General features: G+C 36.4%; 1 long non-coding RNA gene across 22 annotated transcripts; it reads left to right on the forward strand.

Annotated features, from left to right (window-relative positions):
- The first annotated feature begins 23,046 nt into the window (after positions 1-23,046).
- On the forward strand, positions 23,047-24,319 carry LOC127916364 (uncharacterized). 22 transcript variants are annotated; one of them, XR_008094782.1, is made up of 6 exons: positions 23,047-23,548; positions 23,593-23,776; positions 23,821-23,912; positions 24,003-24,094; positions 24,136-24,227; positions 24,272-24,294. It is a non-coding gene; the product is annotated as an uncharacterized LOC127916364 (long non-coding RNA). The 22 variants fall into 22 exon arrangements; XR_008094718.1 differs by having other exon boundaries at positions 24,136-24,319; XR_008094741.1 differs by lacking the exon at positions 24,003-24,094 and having other exon boundaries at positions 23,821-23,958.
- Positions 24,320-25,022: the final 703 nt, after the last annotated feature.

A 25,022-nucleotide genomic window follows, 5' to 3' on the forward strand; every position in this document is an offset into this window, starting at 1 on the left:
ACTATATAATATGGTGATACTATATAATATGGTGATACTATATAATATGGTGATTCTATATAATATGGTGATACTATGGTGATACTATATAATATGGTGATACTATATAATATGGTGATACTATATAATATGGTGATAATATGGTGATTCTATATAATATGGTGATACTATATAATATGGTGATAATATGGTGATACTATATAATATGGTGATTCTATATAATATGGTGATACTATATAATATGGTGATAATATGGTGATTCTATATAATATGGTGATACTATATAATATGGTGATAATATGGTGATACTATATAATATGGTGATTCTATATAATATGGTGATACTATATAATATGGTGATTCTATATAATATGGTGATACTATGGTGATACTATATAATATGGTGATACTATATAATATGGTGATACTATATAATATGGTGATTCTATATAATATGGTGATACTATGGTGATACTATATAATATGGTGATACTATATAATATGGTGATACTATATAATATGGTGATTCTATATAATATGGTGATACTATATAATATGGTGATTCTATATAATATGGTGATACTATATAATATGGTGATACTATGGTGATACTATATAATATGGTGATAATATGGTGATACTATATAATATGGTGATTCTATATAATATGGTGATACTATATAATATGGTGATTCTATATAATATGGTGATTCTATATAATATGGTGATACTATATAATATGGTGATTCTATATAATATGGTGATACTATATAATATGGTGATACTATATAATATGGTGATTCTATATAATATGGTGATTCTATATAATATGGTGATTCTATATAATATGGTGATAATATGGTGATACTATATAATATGGTGATACTATATAATATGGTGATACTATATAATATGGTGATACTATATAATATGGTGATACTATATAATATGGTGATAATATGGTGATACTATATAATATGGTGATACTATATAATATGGTGATACTATATAATATGGTGATACTATATAATATGGTGATAATATGGTGATACTATATAATATGGTGATAATATGGTGATACTATATAATATGGTGATACTATATAATATGGTGATACTATATAATATGGTGATACTATATAATATGGTGATACTATATAATATGGTGATACTATATAATATGGTGATACTATATAATATGGTGATACTATATAATATGGTGATAATATGGTGATACTATATAATATGGTGATACTATATAATATGGTGATACTATATAATATGGTGATAATATGGTGATACTATATAATATGGTGATAATATGGTGATACTATATAATATGGTGATACTATATAATATGGTGATACTATATAATATGGTGATACTATATAATATGGTGATAATATGGTGATACTATATAATATGGTGATTCTATATAATATGGTGATACTATATAATATGGTGATAATATGGTGATTCTATATAATATGGTGATACTATATAATATGGTGATACTATATAATATGGTGATAATATGGTGATACTATATAATATGGTGATACTATATAATATGGTGATAATATGGTGATACTATATAATATGGTGATTCTATATAATATGGTGATACTATATAATATGGTGATACTATGTAATATGGTGATACTATATAATATGGTGATTCTATATAATATGGTGATACTATATAATATGGTGATTCTATATAATACGGTGATACTATATAATATGGTGATACTATGGTGATACTATATAATATGGTGATACTATATAATATGGTGATACTATATAATATGGTGATACTATATAATATGGTGATACTATATAATATGGTGATAATATGGTGATACTATGGTGATATGGTGATACTATGGTGATACTATATAATATGGTGATAATATGGTGATACTATATAATATGGTGATACTATGGTGATACCATATAATATGGTGATACTATATAATATGGTGATAATATGGTGATACTATATAATATGGTGATACTATATAATATGGTGATACTATACAATATGGTGATACTATATAATATGGTGATAATATGGTGATACTATATAATATGGTGATACTATGGTGATACTATATAATATGGTGATACTATATAATATGGTGATACTATATAATATGGTGATACTATGGTGATACTATGGTGATAATATGGTGATACTATATAATATGGTGATACTATATAATATGGTGATACTATATAATATGGTGATACTATATAATATGGTGATACTATATAATATGGTGATACTATATAATATGGTGATACTATATAATATGGTGATAATATGGTGATACTATATAATATGGTGATACTATATAATATGGTGATACTATATAATATGGTGATACTATATAATATGGTGATACTATATAATATGGTGATAATATGGTGATACTATATAATATGGTGATAATATGGTGATACTATATAATATGGTGATACTATATAATATGGTGATACTATATAATATGGTGATAATATGGTGATACTATATAATATGGTGATAATATGGTGATACTATATAATATGGTGATACTATATAATATGGTGATACTATGGTGATACTATATAATATGGTGATACTATATAATATGGTGATACTATGGTGATACTATATAATATGGTGATACTATATAATATGGTGATACTATATAATATGGTGATACTATATAATATGGTGATAATATGGTGATACTATATAATATGGTGATTCTATATAATATGGTGATACTATATAATATGGTGATACTATATAATATGGTGATACTATATAATATGGTGATAATATGGTGATACTATATAATATGGTGATTCTATATAATATGGTGATACTATATAATATGGTGATACTATATAATATGGTGATACTATATAATATGGTGATACTATATAATATGGTGATAATATGGTGATACTATATAATATGGTGATTCTATATAATATGGTGATACTATATAATATGGTGATAATATGGTGATTCTATATAATATGGTGATACTATATAATATGGTGATACTATATAATATGGTGATACTATATAATATGGTGATAATATGGTGATACTATATAATATGGTGATTCTATATAATATGGTGATACTATGTAATATGGTGATACTATATAATATGGTGATTCTATATAATATGGTGATACTATATAATATGGTGATACTATGTAATATGGTGATACTATATAATATGGTGATTCTATATAATATGGTGATACTATATAATATGGTGATTCTATATAATATGGTGATACTATATAATATGGTGATACTATGGTGATACTATATAATATGGTGATACTATATAATATGGTGATACTATATAATATGGTGATACTATATAATATGGTGATACTATGGTGATACTATATAATATGGTGATACTATATAATATGGTGATACTATATAATATGGTGATACTATATAATATGGTGATACTATATAATATGGTGATACTATATAATATGGTGATACTATATAATATGGTGATAATATGGTGATACTATATAATATGGTGATTCTATATAATATGGTGATACTATGTAATATGGTGATACTATATAATATGGTGATACTATATAATATGGTGATACTATATAATATGGTGATACTATGTAATATGGTGATACTATATAATATGGTGATTCTATATAATATGGTGATACTATATAATATGGTGATTCTATATAATATGGTGATACTATATAATATGGTGATACTATGGTGATACTATATAATATGGTGATACTATATAATATGGTGATACTATATAATATGGTGATACTATGGTGATAATATGGTGATACTATATAATATGGTGATACTATATAATATGGTGATACTATATAATATGGTGATACTATATAATATGGTGATTCTATATAATTTGGTAATACTATATAATATGGTGATATTATGGTGATACTATATAATATGGTGATACTATATAATATGGTGATTCTATATAATATGGTGATACTATATAATATGGTGATACTATATAATATGGTGATACTATATAATATGGTGATACTATATAATATGGTGATACTATATAATATGGTGATACTATATAATATGGTGATACTATATAATATGGTGATACTATATAATATGGTGATACTATATAATATGGTGATACTATATAATATGGTGATACTATATAATATGGTGATACTATGGTGATACTATATAATATGGTGATACTATATAATATGGTGATACTATATAATATGGTGATACTATATAATATGGTGATACTATATAATATGGTGATAATATGGTGATACTATATAATATGGTGATTCTATATAATATGGTGATACTATATAATATGGTGATACTATATAATATGGTGATACTATATAATATGGTGATACTATATAATATGGTGATTCTATATAATATGGTGATACTATATAATATGGTGATACTATATAATATGGTGATTCTATATAATATGGTGATACTATATAATATGGTGATACTATATAATATGGTGATACTATATAATATGGTGATACTATATAATATGGTGATACTATATAATATGGTGATACTATATAATATGGTGATACTATATAATATGGTGATACTATATAATATGGTGATACTATATAATATGGTGATACTATATAATATGGTGATACTATATAATATGGTGATACTATATAATATGGTGATACTATGGTGATACTATATAATATGGTGATAATATGGTGATACTATATAATATGGTGATACTATATAATATGGTGATACTATATAATATGGTGATTCTATATAATATGGTGATACTATATAATATGGTGATTCTATATAATATGGTGATTCTATATAATATGGTGATTCTATATAATATGGTGATACTATGGTGATTCTATATAATATGGTGATTCTATATAATATGGTGATTCTATATAATATGGTGATTCTATATAATATGGTGATTCTATATAATATGGTGATACTATGGTGATTCTATATAATATGGTGATACTATATAATATGGTGATTCTATATAATATGGTGATACTATATAATATGGTGATACTATATAATATGGTGATTCTATATAATATGGTGATTCTATATAATATGGTGATACTATATAATATGGTTATACAATGGTGAAACTATGGTAATACTATATAACTATATTATATTCGAATGTGATACTATATACTGTGGTGATATTATGATGATAATATATACTATGCTGATACTATATACAATGGTGATACTATGGTGGTACTATGGTAATACTATATAATATGGAAATACTAGGGTAATACTATATACTATGGTGATACTATGGTAATACTATATACTATGGTGATACTATATACTATGGTGATATGATGGTGATACAATGGTGATACTATATACTATGGTTATACTATATACTATGGTGATACTATGGTGATACTCTAGTGATACTATACACTATGGTGATACTATATACTATGGTGATACTTTGGTAATATTATATACTATTGTGATACTATATACTATGGTGATACTATGGTGATACTATATACTATGGTGATACTATGGTGATACTATATACTATGGTGATACTGTGGTTATACTATATACCATGGTGATACTATATACTATGGTGTTACTATGGTGATACTATATACTATGGTGATACTATATACTATGGTGATACTTTGGTGATGCTATGGTGATACTATATACTATGGTGATACTATATACTATGGTGATACTATTGTGATACTATATACTATGGTGATACTATGGTGATACTATACACTATGGTGATACTATATACCATGGTGATACTTTGGTAATATTATATACTATTGTGATACTATATACTATGGTGAATCTATGGTAATACTATATACTATGGTGATACTATGGTTATACTATATACTCTGGTGATACTATATGCTATGGTGATACTATATACTATGGTGATACTATATACCATGGTGATACTATATACTATGGTGATACTATGGTCATACTATATACTATGGTGATACTATGGTCAGACTATATACTATGGTGATACTATGGTCAGACTATATACTATGGTGATACTATGGTCATACTATATACTATGGTGATACTATGGTGATACTATATACTATGGTGATACTATATACTCTGGTGATACTATGGTGATACTATATACTCTGGTTATACATGCTGATACTATATACTATGCTGATACTATGGTGATACTATATACTATTGTGATACTATATATTATTGTGATACTGTGGTGATACTATTGTGAAACTATATACTATGGTGAAACTATATGCTATTGTGATACTATATCATATGGTGATGCTATATACAATTGTGATACTAGGGTTATATTATATGGTATGGTGATACTATATACTGCAGTTGTAGTATGTTGATACTATATATTATTTTGATACTGTGGTGATACTATTGTGATACTATATACTATGGTGATACTATATACTATGGTGGTACTATTGTGATACTGTATACTATGGAGATACTATATACTATTGTGACACTATTTTTTTTATTTTTTTATTTCACCTTTATTTAACCAGGTAGGCTAGTTGAGAACAAGTTCTCATTTGCAACTGCGACCTGGCCAAGATAAAGCCTAGCAGTTCGACACATACAACAACACAGTTACACATGGAATAAACAAAACATACAGTCAATAATACAGTAGAAAAAAAAGAAAACAAAGTCTATATACAGTGAGCGCAAATAAGGTAAAATAAGGGAGTTAAAGGCAATAAATAGGCCATAGTGGTGAAGTAATTACAATATAGCAATTAAACACTGGAATGGTAGATGTGCAGAAGATGAATGTACAAGTAGAGATACGGGGGTGCAAAGGAGAAAGATAAATAAATACAGTATGGGGATGAGGTAGATAGATGGGTTGTATACAGATGGGCTATGAACAGGTGCAGTGATCTGTGAGCTGCTCTGACAGCTGGTTCTTAAAGCTAGTGAGGGAGATGGGATTCTCCAGCTTCAGTGATTTTTGCAGTTCATTCCAGTCAGTGGCAGCAGAGAACTGGAAGGAAAGGTGACCAAAGGAGGAATTGGCTTTGGGGATGACCAGTGAGATATACCTGCTGGAGCGTGTGCTTCGAGTGGGTGATGCTATGGTGACCATGAGTGGGCATTCTATGTTGTGTGTCTAGTTTGTCTGTTTCTGTGTTTGGCCTGATATGGTTCTCAATCAGAGGCAGGTGTTAGTCGTTGTCTCTGATTGGGAACCATATTTAGGTAGCCTGTTTTGTCATTGTGGGTTGTGGGTGATTGTCTATGTTAGTTGCTTGTGTCAGCACAGTTCTTATTATAGCTTCACGGTCGTTATTCGTTTATTGTTTTGTATAGTTTGTTCAAGTGTTCTCTGTTTATTAAATTCATGATGAACACATACCACGCTGCATTTTGGTCCTCCGATCCTTCCTACTACTCCTCCTCGGATGAGCAGGACGACAATCGTGACAGGTACTATGGTGATACTACATGCTATGGTGATACTATATACTGTGGTGGTATTACGGTGGTATTATATTGATACTATATATTATCATGATACTTTGGTGATACTATTGTGGTACTATATACTATGGTGACACTATGGTGATACTATATACTATGGTGATACTATATACTATGGTGATACTATGGTGATACTATATACTATGGTGACACTATGGTGATACTATGGTAATACTAAATATTATGGTAATACTATGGTGATACTATGGTGATATTATATGCTATGGTGATACTATGGTGATACTATATACTATGGTGACACTATGGTGATACTATGGTAATACTAAATATTATGGTAATACTATGGTGATACTATGGTGATATTATATGCTATGGTGATACTATGGTGATACTATATACTATGGTGACACTATGGTGATACTATGGTAATACTAAATATTATGGTAATACTATGGTGATACTATGGAGATATTATATGCTATGGTGATACTATGGTGATACCATATGCAAAGGTGATACTACATACAACAGTGGTACTATGTTGATACAATATACTATGGTGATACTATATACGATTGTGATGCTATATACAATGGTGATACTAGGGTGATACTATGGTGATACTATATACTATGGTGATACTATGGTAATACTATATACTATGGTGATACTATGGTAATACTATATACTATGGTGATACTATATACTATGATATGATACTTATGTGATATTATGATGATATGATGTATAATGGATATACACTATGGATATACTGTGGTGATGATATACACTATGGATATACTGTGGTGATGATATACACTATGGATATACTGTGGTGATGATATACACTGGATATACTGTGGTGATGATATACACTATGGATATACTGTGGTGATGATATACACTATGGATATACTGTGGTGATGATATATACTATGGATATACTGTGGTGATGATATACACTATGGATATACTGTGGTGATGATATATACTATGGATATACTGTGGTGATGATATACACTATGGATATACTGTGGTGATGATATACACTATGGATATACTGTGGTGATGATATATACTATGGATATACTGTGGTGATGATATACACTATGGATATACTGTGGTGATGATATACACTATGGATATACTGTGGTGATGATATATACTGTGGTGATGATATACACTATGGATATACTGTGGTGATGATATATACTATGGATATACTGTGGTGATGATATACACTATGGATATACTGTGGTGATGATATACACTATGGATATACTGTGGTGATGATATACACATTTACATTACATTTAAGTCATTTAGATACGCTCTTATCCAGAGGATATACAAATGTGGTGATACACCTTATACACCAGTGGAACAGCCACTATCTAAATCTTGTTGGGGATGATTACCTACCCTTACTTACCCTATGGTATTCCTGAAGAGGTGGGGTTTCAGGTGTCTCCGGAAGGTGGATATGACTGTCCTGGTGAGGAGTTTGTTCCACCATGGGGGCCATATACAGTTTTGACTGGGCTGAGCGATATACACCTCAGTGGTAGGGATACAGGCCAGAGGTGGATGATATGCCCTTGTTTGGGTGTAGGGCCTATACCTGTGGTACTGAGGTGATATACAGCTATGGACCATGGTCTTGTAGCGGATGATTCAACTGGAAGCCAGTGGAGAGAGCGGAGGAGCGGGGAGTGATGAGAGAACTTGGGAAGGTTGAACACCAGACGGGCTGTTCTGGATGAGTTGTAGGGGTTTAATGGCACAGGCAGGGAGCCCAGCCAACAGCGAGTTGCAGTAATCAAGACGGAGATGACAAGTGCCTGGATTAGGACCTGCGCCGCTTCCTGTGTGAGGCAGGGTCGTACTCTGCGGATGTTGTAGAGCATGAACCTCAGGAACGGGACACCGCCTTGATGTTAGTTGAGAACGTCAGTGTGTTGTCCAGGATCACGCCAAGGTTCTTAGCGCTCTGGGAGGAGGACACAATGGAGTTGTCAACCGTGATGGCGAGATCATGGAACGGGCAGTCCTTCCCCCGGGAGGAAGAGGAGCTCCGTCTTGCTGAGGTTCAGCTTGAGGTGGTGATCCGTCATACACTATAGATATACTGTGGTGATGATATACACTATGGATATACTGTGGTGATGATATACACTATGGATATACTGTGGTGATGATATACACTATGGATATACTGTGGTGATGATATACACTATGGATATACTGTGGTGATGATATACACTATGGATATACTGTGGTGATGATATACACTATGGATATACTGTGGTGATGATATACACTATGGATATACTGTGGTGATGATATACACTATGGATATACTGTGGTGATGATATATACTATGGATATACTGTGGTGATGATATACACTATGGATATACTGTGGTGATGATATATACTATGGATATACTGTGGTGATGATATACACTATGGATATACTGTGGTGATGATATACACTATGGATATACTGTGGTGATGATATATACTATGGATATACTGTGGTGATGATATACACTATGGATATACTGTGGTGATGATATACACTATGGATATACTGTGGTGATGATATACACTATGGATATACTGTGGTGATGATATACACTATGGATATACTGTGGTGATGATATATACTATGGATATACTGTGGTGATGATATATTCTTTGGTGATACTTTGGTGGTACTATGATAATACTATTGTGATACTATGGTGATACTATGGTGATACTATGTTGATACTATGGTGATACTATATACTATGGTGATACTATATAATATTGAAATACTATGGTGATACTATGGTGATACTATATAATATTGTAATAATATGGTGGTACTACGGTGATACTATATACTATGGTGTTACTGTGGTGATACTATATACTATGGTGATTCTATGGTGATACTATATACTATGGTGATACTATAGTTATACTATATACTATGGTGATACTATGGTGATACTATATACTATGGTGATACTATTGTGATACTATATACTATGGTGATATGATGGTGATACTCTATACTGTGGTGATACTATGGTGATACTATTGTGATACTATATACTATGGTGATATGATGGTGATACTCTATACTATGGTGATACTATAGTGATACTATAGTTATACTATATACTATGGTGATACTATATATACTATATACTATGGTGATACTATGGTGATACTATATACTATGGTGATACTATGGTGATACTATATACTATGGTGATACTATGGTGATACTATATACTATGGTGATACTATGGTGATACTATATACTATCGTTATACTATGGTGATACTATGGTGATACTATGGTTATACTATATACTATCGTTATACTATGGTGATACTATGGTGATACTATATACTATCCTTAACAAAAAATCTAAAAGCAAAATGTAACAATTTCAATGATTTTACTGATTTACTGTTTATATAATGAAATCAGTCAATTTAAATAAATTCTTTAGGCCCTAATCTATGGATTTCACAATGCTGGACATGGGCACAGCCATGGTTGGGCCTGGAGGGCATAGTCCCACTCATTGGGGAGCCAGGCCAACCCACTGGGGAGCCAGGCCAACCCACTGGGGAGCCAGGCCCACCCACTGGGGAGCCAGGCCAACCCACTGGGGAGCCAGGCCAACCCACTGGGGAGCCAGGCCCACCCACTGGGGAGCCAGGCCCACCCACTGGGGAGCCAGGCCCACCCACTGGGGAGCCAGGCCAACCCACTGGGGAGCCAGGCCAACCCACTGGGGAGCCAGGCCAACCCACTGGGGAGCCAGGCCAACCCACTGGGGAGCCAGGCCAACCCACTGGGGAGCCAGGCCCACCCACTGGGGAGCCAGGCCAACCCACTGGGGAGCCAGGCACACCCACCCCACTGGGGAGCCAGGCCAACCCACTGGGGAGCCAGGCCAAGGCCCACCCACTGGGGAGCCAGGCCCAGCCAATCAGAATGCGTTTTTCTCCAGTAATGGACTTTATTACAGACAGAAATACTTCTCAGTTTCATCAGCTGTCCGGGTGTCTGGTGACCGACAATCCCGCAGGTGAAGAAGCCGGATGTGGAGGTCCTGGGCTGGCGTGGTTACACGTGGTCTGCTGTTGTAAGGCCGGTTGGACGTACTGTCAAAATCTCTAAAACAGTGTTGGAGCTTATGGTAAAGAAATTCATATTAAATTCTCTGGCAACAGCTCTGGTGGACATTCCTGTAGTCAGCATGCCAATCGCATGCTCCTTCAAGACTTGAGACATCTGTGGCATTGTGTTGTGTGATACAACTGCACATTTTAGAATGGATTATTTTCCCCAGCATAAGGTGCACCTGTGTAATGATAATGCTGTTTCATCAGCTTCTTGATATGCCACACCTGTCAGGTGGAAGGATTATCTTGGAAAAGAAGAAATGCTCACTAACAGGGATGTCAACACATTTGTGCACAACATTTGAGAGAAATAAGCTTTATGTGCGTATAGAACATTTCTGTGATCTTTTGTTTCAGCTCATGAAACATGGGACCAACACTTTACATGTTGCCTTAATATTTTTGTTCAGTGTGTACAGTACCAGTCAAAAGTTTGGACACAACTACTCATTCAAGAGTTTTTCTTTATTTATCTATTTTCTACATTGTAGAATAATAGTGACGACATCAACACTATTAAATAACACACATGTAATTATGTAGTAACCAAAAACAGTGTTGAACAAATCAAAATACAGTATATGTTATATATTTTAACATTCTTCAAAGTAGCCACCTTTTGCCCTGATGACAGATTTGAACACCTGAGTGTTATTCCATAGTGTTGATGTCTTCACTATTCCTCTACAATGTAGAACAGTCAGATAAAGAAAAACCCTGTGTGTCCAAACGTTTGACTGGTACTGTATATTATGGTGATACTGTCGTGATACTATGGTGATACTATGGTGATACTGTCGTGATACTATGGTGATAATATGGTGATACTGTCGTGATACTATGGTGATATTATGGTGATACTGTCGTGATACTATGGTGATACTGTCGTGATACTACTATGGTGATACTATGGTGATACTGTCGTGATACTATGGTGATACTATGGTGATACTGTCGTGATATTATGGTGATATTATGGTGATACTGTCGTGATACTGTCGTGATACTGTGGTGATACTATGGTGATACTGGTGATACTATGGTGATACTATGGTGATACTGTCGTGATACTATGGTGATAATATGGTGATACTGTCGTGATACTATGGTGATACTATGGTGATACTGTCGTGATACTATGGTGATACTGTCGTGATACTATGATGATAATATGGTGATACTGTCGTGAGACTATGGTGATAATATGGTGATACTGTCGTGATACTATGGTGATACTGTCGTGATACTATGATGATAATATGGTGATACTGTCGTGAGACTATGGTGATACTGTCGTGATACTATGGTGATACTGTCGTGATACTATGATGATAATATGGTGATACTGTCGTGATACTATGATGATAATATGGTGATACTGTCGTGATACTATGGTGATACTATGGTGATACTGTCGTGAGACTATGATGATAATATGGTGATACTGTCGTGAGACTATGGTGATACTGTCGTGATACTATGGTGATAATATGGTGATACTGTCGTGATACTATGATGATAATATGGTGATACTGTCGATACTATGATGATAATATGGTGATACTGTCGATACTATGGTGATACTATGGTGATACTGTCGTGATACTATGGTGATAATATGGTGATACTGTCGTGATACTATGGTGATAATATGGTGATACTGTCGTGATACTATGGTGATACTATGGTGATACTGTCGTGATACTATGGTGATAATATGGTGATACTGTCGTGATACTATGATGATAATATGGTGATACTATGATGATAATATGGTGATACTGTCGTGATACTATGGTGATACTGTCGTGATACTATGGTGATAATATGGTGATACTATGGTGATACTATGGTGATACTGTCGTGATACTATGGTGATAATATGGTGATACTGTCGTGATACTATGGTGATACTATGGTGATACTATGGTGATACTATGGTGATACTGTCGTGATACTATGGTGATAATATGGTGATAATATGGTGATAATATGGTGATAATATGGTGATACTGTCGTGATACTATGGTGATACTGTGGTGATACTATGGTGATAATATGGTGATACTATGGTGATACTATGGTGATACTGTCGTGATACTATGGTGATAATATGGTGATACTGTCGTGATACTATGGTGATAATATGGTGATACTATGGTGATACTATGGTGATACTGTCGTGATACTATGGTGATAATATGGTGATACTATGGTGATACTATGGTGATACTGTCGTGATACTATGGTGATACTGTCGTGATACTATGGTGATACTGTCGTGATACTGTCGTGATAATATGGTGATACTATGGTGATAATATGGTGATACTGTCGTGATACTATGGTGATACTATGGTGATACTATGGTGATAATATGGTGATAATATGGTGATACTATGGTGATACTATGGTGATACTGTCGTGATACTATGGTGATAATATGGTGATACTATGGTGATACTGTTGTGATACTATGGTGATAATATGGTGATACTATGGTGATACTATGGTGATACTGTCGTGATACTATGGTGATACTGTCGTGATACTATGGTGATAATATGGTGATACTATGGTGATAAATCGTGATACTGTCGTGATACTATGGTGATAATATGGTGATACTATGGTGATACTATGGTGATACTGTCGTGATACTATGGTGATAATATGGTGATACTGTCGTGATACTATGGTGATAATATGGTGATACTGTCGTGATACTATGGTGACAATATGGTGATACTGTCGTGATACTATGGTGATACTGTCGTGATACTATGGTGATACTGTCGTGATACTATGGTGATAATATGGTGATACTGTCGTGATACTATGGTGATACTATGGTGATACTGTCGTGATACTATGGTGATACTATGGTGACACTGTCGTGATACTATGGTGATACTGTCGTGATACTATGGTGATAATATGGTGATACTGTCGTGATACTATGGTGATACTGTCGTGATACTATGGTGATACTGTCATGATACTATGGTGATACTATGGTGATACTGTCGTGATACTATGGTGATAGTATGGTGATACTGTCGTGATACTATGGTGATAATATGGTGATACTGTCATGATACTATGGTGATACTATGGTGATACTATGGTGATACTGTCGTGATACTATGGTGATAATATGGTGATACTGTCATGATACTATGGTGATACTATGGTGATACTGTCGTGATAGTATGGTGATAGTATGGTGATACTGTCGTGATACTATGGTGATAATATGGTGATACTGTCGTGATACTATGGTGATACTATGGTGATACTGTCGTGATACTATGGTGATACTGTTGTGATACTATGGTGATACTATGGTGATACTGTCGTGATACTATGGTGATACTATGGTGATACTGTCGTGATACTATGGTGATACTGTCATGATACTATGGTGATACTATGGTGATACTGTCGTGATACTATGGTGATAGTATGGTGATACTGTCGTGATACTATGGTGATAATATGGTGATACTGTCGTGATACTATGGTGATACTATGGTGATACTGTCGTGATACTATGGTGATACTGTCGTGATACTATGGTGATACTATGGTGATACTGTCGTGATACTATGGTGATAGTATGGTGATACTATGGTGATAGTATGGTGATACTGTCGGATACTATGGTGATACTGTCATGATACTATGGTGATACTATGGTGATACTGTCGTGATACTATGGTGATACTGTCATGATACTATGGTGATACTATGGTGATACTGTCGTGATACTATGGTGATAGTATGGTGATACTGTCGTGATACTATGGTGATAATATGGTGATACTGTCATGATACTATGGTGATACTATGGTGATACTGTCGTGATACTATGGTGATAGTATGGTGATACTGTCGTGATACTATGGTGATAATATGGTGATACTGTCGTGATACTGTCGTGATACTGGTGATACTATGGTGATACTGTCGTGATACTATGGTGATAATATGGTGATACTGTCGTGATACTATGGTGATAATATGGTGATACTGTCGTGATACTATGGTGATACTGTCGTGATACTATGGTGATACTATGGTGATACTGTCGTGATACTATGGTGATACTATGGTGATACTATGGTGATACTATGGTGATACTGTCGTGATACTATGGTGATACTATGGTGATACTGTCGTGATACTATGGTGATAATATGGTGATACTGTCGTGATACTATGGTGATACTATGGTGATACTGTCGTGATACTATGGTGATAATATGGTGATACTGTCGTGATACTATGGTGATAATATGGTGATACTGTCGTGATACTATGGTGATACTATGGTGATACTGTCATGATACTATGGTGATACTGTCGTGATACTATGGTGATACTATGGTGATACTGTCGTGATACTATGGTGATAATATGGTGATACTGTCGTGATACTATGGTGATAATATGGTGATACTGTCGTGATACTATGGTGATACTATGGTGATACTGTCGTGATACTATGGTGATACTGTCGTGATACTATGGTGATACTATGGTGATACTGTCGTGATACTATGGTGATAATATGGTGATACTGTCGTGATACTATGGTGATAATATGGTGATACTGTCGTGATACTATGGTGATACTATGGTGATACTGTCGTGATACTATGGTGATAATATGGTGATACTGTCGTGATACTATGGTGATAATATGGTGATACTGTCGTGATACTATGGTGATACTGTCGTGATACTATGGTGATACTGTCGTGATACTATGGTGATACTGTCGTGATACTATGGTGATACTGTCGTGATAATATGGTGATACTGTCGTGATACTATGGTGATACTATGGTGATACTGTCGTGATACTATGGTGATAGTATGGTGATACTGTCGTGATACTATGGTGATACTGTCATGATACTATGGTGATACTGTCGTGATACTATGGTGATACTGTCGTGATACTATGGTGATACTGTCGTGATACTATGGTGATACTGTCATGATACTGTCATGATACTATGGTGATAATATGGTGATACTGTCGTGATACTATGGTGATAATATGGTGATACTGTCGTGATACTATGGTGATAATATGGTGATACTGTCATGATACTATGGTGATATTATGGTGATACTGTCGTGATACTATGGTGATAATATGGTGATACTGTCGTGATACTATGGTGATAATATGGTGATACTGTCGTGATACTATGGTGATAATATGGTGATACTGTCGTGATACTATGGTGATACTGTCGTGATACTATGGTGATAATATGGTGATACTGTCGTGATACTATGGTGATAATATGGTGATACTGTCGTGATACTATGGTGATAATATGGTGATACTGTCGTGATACTATGGTGATAATATGGTGATACTGTCGTGATACTATGGTGATACTGTCGTGATACTATGGTGATAATATGGTGATACTGTCGTGATACTATGGTGATAATATGGTGATACTGTCGTGATACTATGGTGATAATATGGTGATACTGTCGTGATACTATGGTGATACTATGGTGATACTGTCGTGATACTATGGTGATAATATGGTGATACTGTCGTGATACTATGGTGATAATATGGTGATACTGTCGTGATACTATGGTGATACTGTCGTGATACTATGGTGATACTGTCGTGATACTATGGTGATAATATGGTGATACTGTCGTGATACTATGGTGATACTATGGTGATACTATGGTGATACTGTCGTGATACTATGGTGATACTATGGTGACACTGTCATGATACTATGGTGATACTGTCGTGATACTATGGTGATAATATGGTGATACTGTCGTGATACTATGGTGATACTATGGTGATACTGTCGTGATACTATGGTGATAATATGGTGATACTGTCGTGATACTATGGTGATACTATGGGGATACTGTCGTGATACTATGGTGATAGTATGGTGATACTGTCGTGATACTATGGTGATAATATGGTGATACTGTCATGATACTATGGTGATACTATGGTGATACTGTCGTGATACTATGGTGATAATATGGTGATACTGTCATGATACTATGGTGATACTATGGTGATAATATGGTGATACTGTCGTGATACTATGGTGATACTATGGTGATACTGTCGTGATACTATGGTGATACTGTCGTGATACTATGGTGATACTATGGTGATACTGTCGTGAATCTATGGTGATAGTATGGTGATACTGTTGTGATACTATGGTGATACATGTCGTGATACTATGGTGACACTGTCGTGATACTATGGTGATACTGTCGTGATACTATGGTGATAGTATGGTGATACTGTCGTGATACTATGGTGATACTGTCGTGATACTATGGTGATAATATGGTGATACTGTCGTGATACTATGGTGATAATATGGTGATACTGTCGTGATACTATGGTGATACTGTCGTGATACTATGGTGATACTGTCGTGATACTATGGTGATACTGTCGTGATACTGTCGTGATACTATGGTGATAATATGGTGATACTGTCGTGATACTATGGTGATACTGTCGTGATACTATGGTGATACTGTCGTGATACTATGGTGATAATATGGTGATACTGTCGTGATACTATGGTGATAATATGCGAAACTGAAGCCGGCAGAACCCGGTAAACGACTGTAAAGACATTTACATGCCACACTATCCAGTCTAATATCAGCATATCCTAAAGCATCTTATTCGGGTTTCTTAAAACTCTGAAAGGAGCTTATTTGGGTTATTGTAAACGGGATATGATGTTTTATAAGCGTCAACTCAAAAGCAGAACACTTGAGCATCACAAGTATTAACGGGATATATTGGTGTGCATGTAAAAGATTTAGATGCACTATTGTAAAGTGGCTGTTCCACTGGATGTCATAAGGTGAATGCACCAATTTGTAAGTCGCTCTGGATAAGAGCGTCTGCTAAATGACTTAAATGTAATGTAAATGTAATGAGTTCAGCTGCTCGGGTCTTTGGGTTTAGTTTGGTCCTGCAGCGCCCTCTGCTGGTGACCAGGTGCAACATCTACACATGGTGGATAAGATAGGCTTGTGTTGTTGTTGTTTTTACTGTTGTTCAACAAATGTGGGCTCAGCTCAGCTTGGTTTTAAGTGATCACAGAGCTATGGTGACATAACCATGCCCCAGCACAGGCCAGTAAAGCATGGTCAGCTCCTAAATAGCACCCTATTCCCTTTACAGTGCACTACTTTTGACCACTATGGGCCCTATGAACTCTGGTCAAAGGTTGTGCACTACATAGGGAATAGGGTGCCATTCTGGTCAAAGGTTGTGCACTACATAGGGAATAGGGCGCCATTCTGGTCAAAGGTTGTGCACTACATAGGGAATAGGGCGCCATTCTGGTCAAAGGTTGTGCACTACATAGGGAATAGGGTGCCATTCTGGTCAAAGGTTGTGCACTACATAGGGAATAGGGTGCCATTCTGGTCAAAGGTTGTGCACTACATAGGGAATAGGGTGCCATTTGGGACCGACCCATGAATTCTGGAGGAGAGCCATCACTGTTTCCATGAGTAATCATGTAACATGTGAACAGAACAGAACAGAACCCTAGCTGTCCAACAGTAACATATGAACAGAACAGAACAGAGCCCTAGCTGTCCAACAGTAACATATGAACAGAACAGAACAGAGCCCTAGCTGTCCAACAGTAACATATGAACAGAACAGAACAGAGCCCTAGCTGTCCAACAGTAACATATGAACAGAACAGAGCCCTAGCTGTCCAACAGTAACACATGAACAGAACAGAGCAGAGCCCTAGCTGTCCAACAGTAACATATGAACAGAACAGAACAGAGCCCTAGCTGTCCAACAGTAACATATGAACAGAACAGAACAGAGCCCTAGCTGTCCAACAGTAACATATGAACAGAACAGAACAGAGCCCTAGCTGTCCAAAAGTAACATATGAACAGAACAGAGCCCTAGCTGTCCAACAGTAACATATGAACAGAGCAGAGCCCTAGCTGTCCAACAGTAACATATGAACAGAACAGAACAGAACAGAGCAGAACAGAGCAGAGCCCTAGCTGTCCAACAGTAACATATGAACAGAGCAGAGCCCTAGCTGTCTAACAGTAACATATGAACAGAACAGAGCCCTAGCTGTCCAACAGTAATACATGAACAGAACAGAACAGAGCCCTAGTTGTCCAACAGTAACATATGAACAGAGCAGAGCCCTAGCTGTCCAACAGTAACATATGAACAGAGCAGAACAGAACAGAGCCCTAGTTGTCCAACAGTAACATATGAACAGAACAGAACAGAGCCCTAGCTGTCCAACAGTAACATATGAACAGAACAGAGCAGAGCCCTAGCTGTCCAACAGTAACATATGAACAGAACAGAACAGAGCCCTAGCTGTCCAACAGTAACATATGAACAGAACAGAGCAGAGCCCTAGCTGTCCAACAGTAACATATGAACAGAACAGAGCCCTAGCTGTCCAACAGTAACACATGAACAGAACAGAGCAGAGCCCTAGCTGTCCAACAGTAACATATGAACAGAACAGAACAGAGCCCTAGCTGTCCAACAGTAACATATGAACAGAACAGAACAGAGCCCTAGCTGTCCAACAGTAACATATGAACAGAACAGAACAGAGCCCTAGCTGTCCAAAAGTAACATATGAACAGAACAGAGCCCTAGCTGTCCAACAGTAACATATGAACAGAGCAGAGCCCTAGCTGTCCAACAGTAACATATGAACAGAACAGAACAGAACAGAGCAGAACAGAGCAGAGCCCTAGCTGTCCAACAGTAACATATGAACAGAGCAGAGCCCTAGCTGTCTAACAGTAACATATGAACAGAACAGAGCCCTAGCTGTCCAACAGTAATACATGAACAGAACAGAACAGAGCCCTAGTTGTCCAACAGTAACATATGAACAGAGCAGAGCCCTAGCTGTCCAACAGTAACATATGAACAGAGCAGAACAGAACAGAGCCCTAGTTGTCCAACAGTAACATATGAACAGAACAGAGCCCTAGCTGTCCAACAGTAACATATGAACAGAACAGAACAGAGCCCTAGCTGTCCAACAGTAACATATGAACAGAACAGAACAGAGCCCTAGCTATCCAACAGTAACATATGAACAGGTCAGAGCAGAGCCCTAGCTGTCCAACAGTAACATATGAACAGAACAGAGCAGAGCCCTAGCTGTCCAACAGTAACATATGAACAGAACAGAGCAGAGCCCTAGCTGTCCAACAGTAACATATGAACAGAACAGAGCAGAGCCCTAGCTGTCCAACAGTAACATATGAACAGAACAGAGCAGAGCCCTAGCTGTCCAACAGTAACATATGAACAGAACAGAGCCCTAGCTGTCCAACAGTAACATATGAACAGAACAGAGCAGAGCCCTAGCTGTCCAACAGTAACATATGAACAGAACAGAACAGAGCCCTAGCTGTCCAACATAGTAACATATGAACAGAACAGAACAGAGCCCTAGCTGTCCAACAGTAACATATGAACAGAACAGAACAGAGCCCTAGCTGTCCAACAGTAACATGTAACATATGAACAGAACAGAGCCCTAGCTGTCCAACAGTAACATATGAACAGAACAGAGCAGAGCCCTAGCTGTCCAACAGTAACTTGTAACATATGAACAGAACAGAGCCCTAGCTGTCCAACAGTAACATATGAACAGAACAGAGCAGAGCCCTAGCTGTCCAACAGTAACTTGTAACATATGAACAGAACAGAGCAGAGCCCTAGCTGTCCAACAGCAACATATGAACAGAACAGAGCAGAGCCCTAGCTGTCCAACAGTAACATGTAACATATGAACAGAACAGAGAGCTAGATGTCCAACAGTAACATGTAACATATGAACAGAACAGAACAGAGCCCTAGTTGTCCAACAGTAACATACGAACAGAACAGAACAGAGCCCTAGCTGTCCAACAGTAACATATGAACAGAACAGAGCAGAGCCCTAGCTGTCCAACAGTAACATATGAACAGAACAGAGCAGAGCCCTAGCTGTCCAACAGTAACATATGAACAGAACAGAACAGAGCCCTAGCTGTCCAACAGTAACATGTGAACAGAACAGAACAGAACAGAACAGAGCCCTAGCTGTCCAACAGTAACATATGAACAGAACAGAGCAGAGCCCTAGCTGTCCAACAGTAACATGTAACATATGAACAGAACAGAGCAGAGCCCTAGCTGTCCAACAGTAACATGTAACATATGAACAGAACAGAGAGCTAGATGTCCAACAGTAACATGTAACATATGAACAGAACAGAGCCCTAGCTGTCCAACAGTAACATATGAACAGAACAGAACAGAGCCCTAGCTGTCCAACAGTAACATGTAACATATGAACAGAACAGAACAGAGCCCTAGCTGTCCAACAGTAACATGTAACATATGAACAGAACAGAGCAGAGCCCTAGCTGTCCAACAGTAACATATGAACAGAACAGAACAGAGCCATAGCTGTCCAACAGTAACATGTAACATATGAACAGAACAGAGCAGAGCCCTAGCTGTCCAACAGTAACATATGAACAGAACAGAGCAGAGCCCTAGCTGTCCAACAGTAACATATGAACAGAACAGAACAGAGCCCTAGCTGTCCAACAGTAACATATGAACAGAACAGAACAGAGCCCTAGCTGTCCAACAGTAACATATGAACAGAACAGAGCAGAGCCCTAGCTGTCCAACAGTAACACATGAACAGAACAGAGCAGAGCCCTAGCTGTCCAACAGTAACATATGAACAGAGCAGAGCCCTAGCTGTCCAACAGTAACATATGAACAGAGCAGAGCCCTAGCTGTCCAACAGTAACATATGAACAGAACAGAGAGCTAGATGTCAAACACATTTTTTTAAGTTTTTAAATATTGAACCTTTATTAACTACTTAAGTCAGTTAAGAACAGATTCTTATTTACAATGACACCCTAGCAAAAGTTAAAAGGCCCCTGACAAAACACACATCATGATATGAGAGACAACGCAACAATACATAAAGAGAGACCTAAGACAACAACATAACATGACAGCAACACATCACACCATACTATGGTAGCAACACAACATGACAACAACACGGTAGCAACACAACATGACAACAACATAGTAGCAACACAACATGACAACAACATAGTAGCAACATAACATGACAACAACACGGTAGCAACACAACTTGGTAGCAGCACAAAATAGGGTACAAACATTATGGGACAGACAACAGCACAAAGGGCAAGAAGGAAGAGACAACAATACATCACAGACAACAGCACAAAGGACAAGAAGGTAGAGACAACAATACATCACAGACAACAGCACAAAGGACAAGAAGGTAGAGACAACAATACATCACAGACAACAGCACAAAGGACAAGAAGGTAGAGACAACAATACATCACAGACAACAGCACAAAGGACAAGAAGGTAGAGACAACAATACATCACAGACAACAGCACAAAGGACAAGAAGGTAGACAACAATACATCACAGACAACAGCACAAAGGACAAGAAGGTAGAGACAACAATACATCACAGACAACAGCACAAAGGACAAGAAGGTAGAGACAACAATACATCACAGACAACAGCACAAAGGACAAGAAGGAAGAGACAACAATACATCACAGACAACAGCACAAAGGACAAGAAGGTAGAGACAACAATACATCACAGACAACAGCACAAAGGACAAGAAGGTAGAGACAACAATACATCACAGACAACAGCACAAAGGACAAGAAGGTAGACAACAATACACCACAGACAACAGCACAAAGGACAAGAAGGTAGAGACAACAATACATCACAGACAACAGCACAAAGGACAAGAAGGTAGAGACAACAATACATCACAGACAACAGCACAAAGGACAAGAAGGTAGAGACAACAATACATCACAGACAACAGCACAAAGGACAAGAAGGTAGAGACAACAATACATCACAGACAACAGCACAAAGGACAAGAAGGTAGACAACAATACATCACAGACAACAGCACAAAGGGCAAGAAGGTAGAGACAACAATACATCACAGACAACAGCACAAAGGACAAGAAGGTAGAGACAACAATACATCACAGACAACAGCACAAAGGACAAGAAGGTAGAGACAACAATACATCACAGACAACAGCACAAAGGACAAGAAGGTAGACAACAATACATCACAGACAACAGCACAAAGGGCAAGAAGGTAGAGACAACAATACATCACAGACAACAGCACAAAGGACAAGAAGGTAGAGACAACAATACATCACAGACAACAGCACAAAGGACAAGAAGGTAGAGACATCATCACAGACAACAGCACAAAGGACAAGAAGGTAGAGACAACAATACATCACAGACAACAGCACAAAGGGCAAGAAGGTAGAGACAACAATACATCACAGACAACAGCACAAAGGACAAGAAGGTAGACAACAATACATCACAGACAACAGCACAAAGGACAAGAAGGTAGAGACAACAATACATCACAGACAGCAGCACAAAGGACAAGAAGGTAGAGACAACAATACATCACACAAAGCAGCCACAACTGTCAGTGAGAGTGTCCATGATTGAGTCTCTGAATGGAGGGTCCAGTTTGAGTGTTGGTTGCAGCTCGCTGTCAGTCGCTAGCTGCAGCGAGCTGAAAAGATGAGCGACACAGGGAGGTGTGTGCTTTAGGGACCTTTAAAATCTCTCTGGGATAGGGGGCAGTATTTTCACATCCAGATTAAAAGCATGCCCAAAGTAAACTGCCTGCTACTCAGGCCCAAAGCATATGCATATAATTAGTAGTAATTAGTCATTTGGATAGAAAATTAAATCAAATTTCAAATCAAATTTATTTATATAGCCCTTCGTACATCAGCTGATATCTCAAAGTGCTGTACAGAAACCCAGCCTAAAACCCCAAACAGCAAGCAATGCAGGTGTAGAAGCACGGTGGCTAGGAAAAACTCCCTAGAAAGGCCAAAACCTAGGAAGAAACCTGAGAGAGGAACCAGGCTGTAGTAGTCGTGTGTAGTGTAGTGTAGTAGTCGTGTAGTGTAGTGTAGTAGTCGTGTGTAGTGTAGTGTAGTAGTTGTGTGTAGTGTACTGTAGTCGTGTGTAGTGTAGTGTAGTAGTCGTGTGTAGTGTACTGTAGTCGTGTGTAGTGTAGTGTAGTAGTCGTGTGTAGTGTACTGTAGTCGTGTGTAGTGTACTGTAGTCGTGTAGTGTA

This window comes from Oncorhynchus keta, chromosome 4, assembly GCF_023373465.1.
Source record: "Oncorhynchus keta strain PuntledgeMale-10-30-2019 chromosome 4, Oket_V2, whole genome shotgun sequence".
Lineage (NCBI taxonomy): Eukaryota > Metazoa > Chordata > Actinopteri > Salmoniformes > Salmonidae > Oncorhynchus > Oncorhynchus keta.